A 10,571-nucleotide genomic window follows, 5' to 3' on the forward strand; every position below is an offset into this window, starting at 1 on the left:
GTAATTTTGGTTGTAGGTATTTACCCAAGAGAAATAAAAGCATAAGTCCACAAAAGACTAGTATGAGAATGGTAGTAGCATTTTTCTTTATAAAGACTCAAACTGGAAACATCCCAGATGTCAGTCAACAGGAGGATGGAAAAACAAATTGTGGTATATTTATGCAATGAAAAGGAACAAACTTGTTATTCATGCAACATTGTAAATGAATTTTGAAAACATTATGCTGAGTGAAAGAATCCTCAGACAAAAGAGCACACACTCTATGATTGCATTATATGAAGTTCTAAAGCAGAAACAACTATACCATGATGAGAACATGAGAACACAATGGTCATGGGGGGAAATTAACTGGGAAGGGGCACAAGGGAACTTTCTGAATGATAATAATGTTTTATTTTTTTATTTTATTTTATTTTTCATCAATGATCAGCTCTTCATTGTGACACCTTAGTTGTTCATTGATTGCTTTCTCATATGTGCTTTGACCGCAGGCCTTCAGCAGACTGAGTAACCCCTTGCTCGAGCCAGTGACCTTGGGTCCAAGCTAGTGAGCTTTTTGCTCAAGCCACATGAGCCTGTGCTCAAGTCGGCGACCTCAGGGTCTCGAACCTGGGTCCTTCCGCATCCCAGTCCGACGCTGTATACACTGCACTACCGCCTGGTCAGGCAATGTTTTATATTTTGACAGGGTTTTGGGTTACATGGATGTACGCATGTCTCAAACTCATTGAACGATACTATTAATGCATGCCTTTCACTTTGTGCCAGTTTTCCCTCAAAGAAAAAGTTATGAATAAATATTAAACTTTTGTCAATGATATGTATATTGAAATGTTTTGGAGTGAAATGTACTGCCGTGTGCACCTTACTTTGAAAAGCATACAAAAGAGGACAAAGAATGGGTTTATGAATGAGTAGAGGCATAGATAAGTAATGAAGCAAATACAATGTTAATTTAGTATATACGGTAAATGCCTGACCAGGGGTTGGCACAGTAGATAGAGCACTGGCCTGGAATACAGAGGACTCCGGTTCAGAATCCCAAGATTGCCGGCTTGAGCGTGGGCTCACCAGCTTGAGCGCAGGATCAAGGACATGACCACATGGTCGCTGGCTTGAGCCCAAAGGTTGCTGGCTTGAGCAAGGGGTCACTGGTTCAGCTAGAGCCTCCTGGTTAAAGCTCATATGAAAACACAATCAAAGAACAACTAAGGCGCTGCAACAAAAAATTGATGCTTCTCATCTCTGTTCCTCTCTGTTCTTCTTCTCTCTCTAAAAAAAAAATCTAGTATATAAATCAGGGGTCCCCAAACTTTTTACACAGGGGGCCAGTTCACTGTCCCTCAGACTGTTGGAGGGCCGGACTATAAAAAAAACTATGAACAAATTCCTATGCACACTGCACATATCTTATTTTAAAGTAAAAAAACAAAACGGGAACAAATACAATATTTAAAATAAAGAACAAGTAAATTTAAATAAACAAACTGACCAATATTTCAATGGGAACTATGCTCCTCTCACTGACCACGAATGAAAGAGGTGCCCTTCCAGAAGTGCGGCGGGGGCCAGATAAATGGCCTCAGGGGGCTGCATGTGGCCCGCAGGCCGTAGTTTGGGGACCCCTGATATAAATGGTTCATATATAGATGTGTACTATACAGTCAGCCTTCTGTATTCATGGGTTCAGCATCTGCAGATTCAATTAACCGTAGATTAAATATATTCGAGGGAAAAATAGTTCTGTTGTTATTGATGTGTACTATGTAGTTAGGCCTATGATAGCTGCATCTTACTAAACATGTGCAGGCCTTTTTCTTGTCATTATTTCCTAAACAATAGAGTACAACAACTATTTTCATAGCACTTACAATGAATTAGGAATTATAAGTAATCTAGAAATTATTTAAATTATATGGGAGGATATGTGTAGGTTACATGCAAATATACATACTATATCTTTTTCTCTAAGGGACTTGAGTGTCCACAGATTTTGGTATCTGTAGAGGTATTGGAACCAATGTCCTGCAGATGCTAAGAGACAACTGTACAATTATTTCAATTTTTTATGTTTGAAATTTTTCAAAATCAACTATTAGAGAAAAAAGTAAGCATGACACATGCCCAAATATGTTTGCAGCAGCACTAATTGTAATGGCTCCAAAATGGATACAATGTCTGTGTCCATCAACAGTAGAAAGGATGAATCAATTGCCATAATCAAATAATGCAATAGCAGTGAGAATGAAAGATATATGACTGTATGAACCTCACAAATCCAATGCTGAATGAAAGAAGTCAATCTAAAAGCCATGGCCCATTTATATGATGTATAAAAACAGGCAAAACTAGTCCCTGCTGTTCAAAGTCAGGATAGTGAGTGCTTGTGTGTGGAGTCATGATTGGAAGGGAACAGGCAGAGGGCTCCTGGGGTACTTGACTCGAGTGTTGGTGATATGGGAGTGTTCGGTTTGTGAAAATCCGGCACATTTTTTTGTGGGGCACATTTATCTCTCTATCTCTTATTATTTCCATTGTAAAAGCTCTAAAAAAAAATTAATGTTAAACCTCTCTCCTCTTAAAACAGGTTCCTCAGCCCAGCCCCACCCCTGGGAATTCTTTGCCAGCCATCTTTCTCCCATCTCATTTCTCCCAGTTCCCAGGCTCTGACATGCCTGTCTCCCTCAACTGCCAGGGAAAGCTCAGGGCAGAGGAATTTAGTTCTCAATCCCTACCCTTGTCTAGGCTCCAGGATGGATCCTACTGGAAAGAACTCCTGCTTGACTTTATCTAAACCAAGGAGCCATGTAGCCTCAAGATAAATTCCTTTGCTTTCTGACAACAACAAAAAAATTGCTGTAAGCATTTCAAAAAAATTTTTTTAAGCAAAAGAGGGAGAAGAGAAAAATATCAATTGTTGTTCCACTTATTTATGCATATATTGGTTGATTTTATTATTATTCATATTTATGGACTTTTAGAGAGAGAGCAAGGGAGAGAGACAAAGACAGAAACATCAACTTGTTTCACTTACTCATGCCATCATTCGTTGATTCTTTTTTTGTGTGTGTATTTTTTTTTTAATTTCTGAAGCTGGAAACGGGGAGAGACAGTCAGACAGACTCCTGCATGTGCCCAACTGGGATCCACCCGGCACGCCCACCAGGGGGCGATGCTCTGCCCCTCCGGGGCATCGCTCTGCCGCGACCAGAGCCACTCTAGCGCCTGGGGCAGAGGCCAAGGAGCCATCCCCACCGCCCAGGCCATCTTTGCTCCAATGGAGCCTTGGCTGCGGGAGGGGAAGAGAGAGACAGAGAGGAAGGAGGGGGGGTGTGGAGAAGCAAATGGGCACTTCTCCTATGTGCCCTGGCCGGGAATCGAACCCAGGTCCCCCGCACGCCAGGCCGACGCTCTACCGCTAAGCCAACCGGCCAGGGCCCATCATTCGTTGATTCTTGAATGTGCCCTGACCAGCGATGAAACCAGCAACCTCAACATCAGGATGGCGCTCTAACCAACTAAACTACCTGGCCAGGGTGCTGCAGGTATTTTTTTTTAAGTGAGAGAAGGGGAGACAGAGAGACAGACTCCTGAATGTGCCCCACCAGGATCCACCCAGCAAGCCCCCCTACTGGCAATGCTCTACCCATCTAGGGCCATTGCTGGCAACTGAGCTATTTTCATCGCCTGAGGCAGAGGCTCCAGAGAGCCATCCTCAGTGCTTGGGGCCAACTTGCTCAAACCAATACAGCTATGGCTGTGGGAGAGGAAGAGAGAGAAAGAGAGAGAGAGAGAAAGAGAGAGGGAGGGAGAGGAGGGGAAGGAGTAGAAAAGCAGATGGTTGCTTCTCCTGTGTGCCCTGATTGGGAAGCAAACCTGGGACATCCACATGCCAGGCTGACTCTCTACCATTGAGCCAACCAGCCATCCTCTTTCTTTTAAAGTAGTGGCAGCCCTTTGCTAAATCTGGGAAGCAATGACTTACCTGAACGATTGTTCTAGGGCTTCAGTAGAGTCCCAAGGCTCCCTTGGCTGGTAAGTCGACCCCCAAACCCCTGCAAAGTCGGTGGGGGGCGGTTAGGATGAAGGTTGCTGATCCTGGGGAAAGGAGGAGGGTCATGGTGGAGGTGGCGAGTAGGGTACAGAAGACTAATGAGACACACAATCTCACTCTTCCCAACCTTGCAAGTGGTTGAGAAGTCTAGACCAACACACATCAAAGGAAACAAGAAAACTATTCAATGAAGCATTTCTTCTTTTTCTCTGGCGGGTCCATTTTCAGGCCTCTTGTTACTTGTCCCATCAGGAGCATCTGACACAGTTGTTCTTCCCCTCTTCATGCAACTCTCTGAAGGGATGCTTCTGAATCCCTGTCCCTTATTGGTCTTCTCCTGCTGGTTCCTCTTCATCACTTTGACCTTTAAGTGACGGAGTGCCCCAGGGCATGGTCCTTGGACCCTGACTCTTTAGCTACTTTCTCTCCCTAGGTGACACTCAATTTTGTGGCTTAAAAAATACCACCCACACCCTAATGGCTTCCACATTTGTGTTTCCAGCCAGATCTCTCTCCTGAACTCCAGAACTGTTTATTTAACCACCTAATCACCTAGATCTTTAATAGGCATCTCAGATTTTTCATACCCAGTACTGAGCTTCCAATATCCTTCTTCCAAACCTGTTCCTCCCACAGTTATCTCAGTAAATGGTAACTCTGTTCTTCTAGATGCTTGGGCCAAAAACTTGGGTGTCATTCCAAACTCCTCTCTTTCTCTCACCTCCCACCTCCAATCTGTCAGGAAATCCTGTGTGGACTTCAAAATACATCCAGAATCTGACAGCTCTCCCTGTCTTCACTCCCTCCATCCAAGCTGCCATCATTTCTCACTTTGATTATCAGTAGATTCCCAACCTTGTCCCCTGTCAGCCTGCTCTCAGTACAACAGAGTGGTACAATTAGAATTCGCGTCTGCATGCTCGTCTGCTCAAAACCCTCCAGTAGCTTCCTATGTCATTTTTTTTTTTTTAATAAATTTTTATTTTAATGGAGTGACATCAATAAATCAGGGTACATACATTCAATGAAAACATTTCCAGGTTATCTTGTCATTTAGTTCTGTTGCATACCCATCACCCGAAAAGAGATCATCCTCCGCCACCCTCCATCCAGTTCTCTCTGTACCCCTCCCCCTCCCCCTCTCCCTCCTTCCCTCCCCCCCCCCATAGCCACCACACTCCTGTCCATGCCTCCTAGTCTCGCTTTTATGTCCCCCCAATGTATGGAATCCTGCAGTTCCTGTTTTTTTCTGATTCGCTTATTTTACCCCGCACAATGCTACCAAGAGTCCACCATTCCGCTATAAGTGATCCGATGTCACCATTTCTCCTAGCTGAATAATATACCATGGTGTATATGTGCCCCATCTTCTTCATCCAGTCCTCTATTTTTTTTTTACAGTGATTAAAAGCCTTTAAGCAAACACTTGGCCCATACAGCAAGAATCCCTAAAAGAGTAGTGTCCTAAACATGTTCCCCAAGTCCAAGATGGCCCCATCCCCATGCCAAATCCCTGAAAAATGCAACCCAACCACAGTTCAGTCTGTTAGGAGCTGTCACAGGGAGCAGGAGTCCAGGAAAGTTCCCCACAGGAAAAGTCCGCATGGCACTGGAATTGTTGTCACCATTCTATACTTTGCAGCTCATGTCCAAGTCCCAATGACCGCTGCTTCTAGCTGGTAATGATTCAGCTTCCTATGTCATTGAGAATGAACGCCACCCTCTTCACAATGGCTTGTGAGGCTCCACACAGTCTGGCCTCCCCTCTGCACCTGTCTCACCTCATTTCCCACTGCTCTATCCCTGATGGTTCTGCTCCAGCTGCACTGGCCTCCTCGCCTCTCCTTGAACACACCAGGCATGCTCCTGCCTCTATGCCTTTGCCCTTGCCCTTCCCTCTATTTCAAATGCCCTTCCCCCTACATGGCCCATTCTCATGTCTATTAGATTTTAGGTCTACTATATCCATAAGACCTGTCCTGGCCAGCCTGCCTAAAATTGTACATTTTCTCACACAGTCTCCATTTCCTTTCTCTGCCTATTTCTCTCTTTAGCACTTATTGCCATCAAATATACATATATTTCTGTGCATTTGTATTCTTTCGTCTTTGTGTTCCTCCACTAGACTGTCAAACCCATGAGGACAGGGATTTTTATCTGTTTTGTTCACTGCTGAGTCTCCTAGAACAGTGCCTGGCGTATGTAGCTGTTCATTCAATATTTGTTGCACAGATGAGTGATTATTTCAGAATGGCCTGAGAGGTGCTAACAGATAAGAAGAAATAAGTTCAGGGAAGGCAAGAGATATCTGCGAGGACACAGGATTTACTTCAGCCTTTGGGGAATGGAAAGGCCTTGCAAGGATAAGAAGAAAGAGAGAACCATCGGCATAGTGATGAAGAGCGTGGATTTGAAGTCAGTTGGCTTGGGTCCAGGTCATGGCTCGGCCACTTACTAGCTATGAACAAGCCACCTAACTTCTCTGGGTCTCAGTGTTTATATCTGCAAAAGAGAAATAACCATTGTATCTACCTCATAGGGTTGTTTGTTTGTAATGATCTGACAAAATACAGGTGTCCTTCAGTATCCAAAGGAGATTGGTTCCAGGAGCCCCCTCAGACACCAAATTCCCTGGATGCTCAAGTCCTTCTATTCCAATATAAATGGCGCAGTGTTGGCCTGTAACCCATTCACATCCTTTATATACTTTCTCTAAATTATACATTTCATACAATGTTAATGCTATGTAAGTAGTTGTTATACTGTATCGCTTAAGGAATAATGACAAGGGGATAAAGTCAGTACATTTCAATACTGACACAACCTTCTTAGGCCTGAATACACAGTACATGTCAGCAACGATACAACAATTTTTTTTTTAACTATACTTTCAATCTGTGGTTGGTTGAACCTGTGGAGGGGGACCCCACAGATAAGGAGGGCTGGCTGAACATACAGAGTTTAGCCAGGGGTGGGCACTCAGGAAGACTTTGCTCAGAAAGTGCTAGGTGTTATTAGTATGTAGAGCTTTGGATATCAATGAGCTAACACTTCGTGTCAGAGGAATTGTGGAGTGCCGCAAACGAGGGACAAGGGATAGAGCTACTTGATCATGATTTTGACTCAAGAGGGTACAACACCTTCTTTCTCAGAACTATCAGTCCCTGGATTCAACCTTGGGTTGAACCTAATTCCTATCTTGCATTATTTTAAGATGGCCCTGCTTACAGACAGAAAGGGAATCAGAAATACACAAATGTGGTGTGGGGCCTCTGCTGGGGACCAAGCAGCGCCCCGCCGCCTGTCGCCTGTCGCTGATGCAGGCAGCGCAAAGAGAAGTGATTCACTTCAATCCTGCCCTTCACCTCAAGATTTTGGCCAGGTGCAGGTTTTGGGGGTTGGTTGGTGGATTATTTTTTCCCTTCTGAGTTGAAAGAGTAACTTTGTATTTCAAAAAGGCACTTTCTTCATGCAGGGAAATTCTGTGGTGAGGGCTTGCTGGACTCGGTCTGGGTTGAACCACCTCTGCTTATGTCTGGAGAGAGAATGAAATCTAGTGCTCCTATTTTTCTTCCCTCCCACCCAGTCAAGACGCAGAGCTGAAAGGTGTCTTTCAGAAGAGCTGGGGACAAGGGAGTCGACTCGAAGGTAAAAGGACGCTGTACAGTAGGCCGCCAGAGAAGTGGTGTCTTGTTTGTTAGCGTGGGTTTGTGGCAAGGAGGTCTGTGAAGCCCTCCCCCAGAGCGCCCGGCGCTAAACAGAACAAATAAAACCTCTATTTGTTCATCTCTACCCTGGATTTAGATGGTGCTTTATGGCCAGGGTTATTGGGATCAGCTGAAACCCAGGCTGATGTTTATTCCTGGGATTGCAAAGACAGACAAATACCTCTCTGTCCTTCCTTTTTCCAGGCCAAGAGGGCAGGAGACACTTTCAATCAAGCAGGCAGGCAGTGAAGAATTATTTTTTAGGTGCCCACTATGTCCCCAGTGCTGAGCCACATAAATATAAATAGAAAAAGGGCAAAATTCAGGCTCCAGTTCTCCAGGCACAGAAAAGCCAGTTAGCAGGAAGAGGCTTGGTGGGCAAAACAGACTCAGGGGAAAATGGTGTGGGATACTAAGAATTCATCTTACAAGAGGTAGGAGAGGAGAGAGGTGAGTGGGAGCTGGGGGTGGGGGCTCTTGGACAAGGTTTCATGGAGAAAGTTCATAAAACAATAAGCAGCATGGCGACAGAAAGCCTATCTGCTTTGTTCTGTGCGGTAGTCCGGCACTTAGCATAATGCCTGACACAGAGCGGGCATTCAATGAATATTTGAGGAATGAATGAGGAAGGAGGGGACTGATGTTAGAAGGATAAATAGGTGAAGAAGAGGGAGGAGGGCATTCCAGCATGAGGGAAGGCCCAGAGAACTGAGCCGGATGTCTTGGTGAGACTGGTTTAACCACAGTGCAGGGTGTGTAGTGAAGAGTAGTGGGAAATGAGGTTAGATACGGAGCCAGATGGGGAAAGGCCGGAAAGCCAGGCAGACGAACGTGTAGAGATGAACATTCCTTCCTGCCTTCCTCAAGCTCTTACTGCGCATGGGCCAGGAGAGGCACAGGCAGGGTAAAGTGGTGGAGATAGAAAAACGAGTAAAAAAGATATCACCACCTGTCAAAGGATAGGCAGAATACCTGCATCTTCTTGTAAACCATGATGATGATGCTACAGATGAAATTTATTTATTTATTCTTATTTATTTTTATTTTTTTACAGAGACAAAGAGAGTCAGAGAGAGGGATAGATAGACAGGAACGGAGAGAGATGAGAAGCATCAATCATTAGTTTTTCGTTGCGACACCTTAGTTGTTCATTGATTGCTTTCTCATATGTGCCTTGACTGTGAGGCTTCAGCAGACAGAGTAACCCCTTGCTCGAGCCAGCGACCTTGGGTTCAAGCTGGTGGGCTTTTGCTCAAACCAGATGAGCCTGCACTTAAGCTGGCGACCTCGGGGTCTCGAACCTGGGTCCTCTGCATCTCAGTTCGAGGCTATATCCACTGCGCCACCACCTGGTCAGGCCAGATGAAATATTTTGATGCTCCAGTCACAGTTTGTTGGCTGGCAAGAGACTGAGCCATGTCAATGCCTCAGAAAGATTGAGCATCTATTGAAGGGTATCCCAGACATCCAAGGCTTGGAAGCAGAGTTCAAAGGAGGTACAAGGAGGCTTAACCTGGTCAGTCGATCTGGTCTCCCCCCTGCCTCTTCCCCAGCAATGCCTCATGGACGGACCCTCACTGCTGCCTCTCTTTGGGTATGCGCCCTTCCCTCGCTTACTGGGATTTTAGTGGGTACCAGCTTGACACCGTAATACCATGGTACCCTCCCTCTCCAGGGCCAGCGGTCCTCATTGACTCTTTGAGGTTTCAGGTCAGAATATCAGGGACACAGAAACTGATGGGCTCAGCTCAGTCTCTGAATGGCTTACCCCAGGGTCAGGTGATCACCCGGAACTAATCAGCTGTGGTTGGGAGACCACCACATGGCTGCGTGAACCTACCGAGAACTGCAAAGAATTCCAAAGAAGTGGTATGGACTTAGAAGCATTACAGACAAGCCTGATTCCTACAGGGTGACAGTGCAGGGCACAAATCAGTTCATCTTGTAGGGGTGGTGAAGGAAGAAGGCCACTGACATAAGCAAGACTTGATTTAAAATTCTGATTTTGCCATGGGGGGGGGGGGAGAAGAAGAAGAAGAAGATATCCCAGCTATGGATGAAAACAGCATTTAAGAGCAATTAGGCTGGCCCAAAGGAGGAATTGACAAAGTTGAGAAACTAAAATGACCCAGACCTTCCAGAAAGCAAGCTTTTGCCTAATCCAGAATGGAGCAGTTTAGAGATAAGGATAAAGAAAAAATGTAGCCTAAATGTTTTTAGGGCAGAGTCTGTTTCTCATTCCTTGCCATAACCCTGGCCTCACAGTCGTGCTCGGAGTAGAAATTCACTACACATTTGTTGGACTGAGTTGAATATCCCTAAAACCCGGATGAACATTAAGCTTACTGCTATTTGTATTCTGTTAGGAACAGAGCCAGGAACACAAAAGAAACAAACAAAAAATTGAAATATGATTTTTGACTCCTAGTGCAGGGCTTGGGTCACTGGAGGCAGATTTGTTGAGAAACAGAAAGGCAGCCGCAGGAGAGTCTGGGCCGAGCCGCCAGGCTGCGGGCGAGATGAACAGATAGGAGCGCTGTGCCCACTGTCTCGGCTGCAGATCAAAGTCGGCTTCCCCAGCACGGGCAGCAGGCATGGCAGGAATCCGGGGGACCTTTCACCCTGTCCTTCACCCACACTCACACACGGAAAGCCACACCATTAGTGGTCACACCTTTGAACACCGCCAGCACACAGGCTTTTGTGACAAATCTCGTCTAGTCTAGTACAGTAGTCACCTCATATCCATTGAAGGCCTGAAACTACAGAGAATACTGGACCCCATATATACTATGCTTTTTTCCTAT

Source organism: Saccopteryx leptura, chromosome 9, assembly GCF_036850995.1.
Source record: "Saccopteryx leptura isolate mSacLep1 chromosome 9, mSacLep1_pri_phased_curated, whole genome shotgun sequence".
Lineage (NCBI taxonomy): Eukaryota > Metazoa > Chordata > Mammalia > Chiroptera > Emballonuridae > Saccopteryx > Saccopteryx leptura.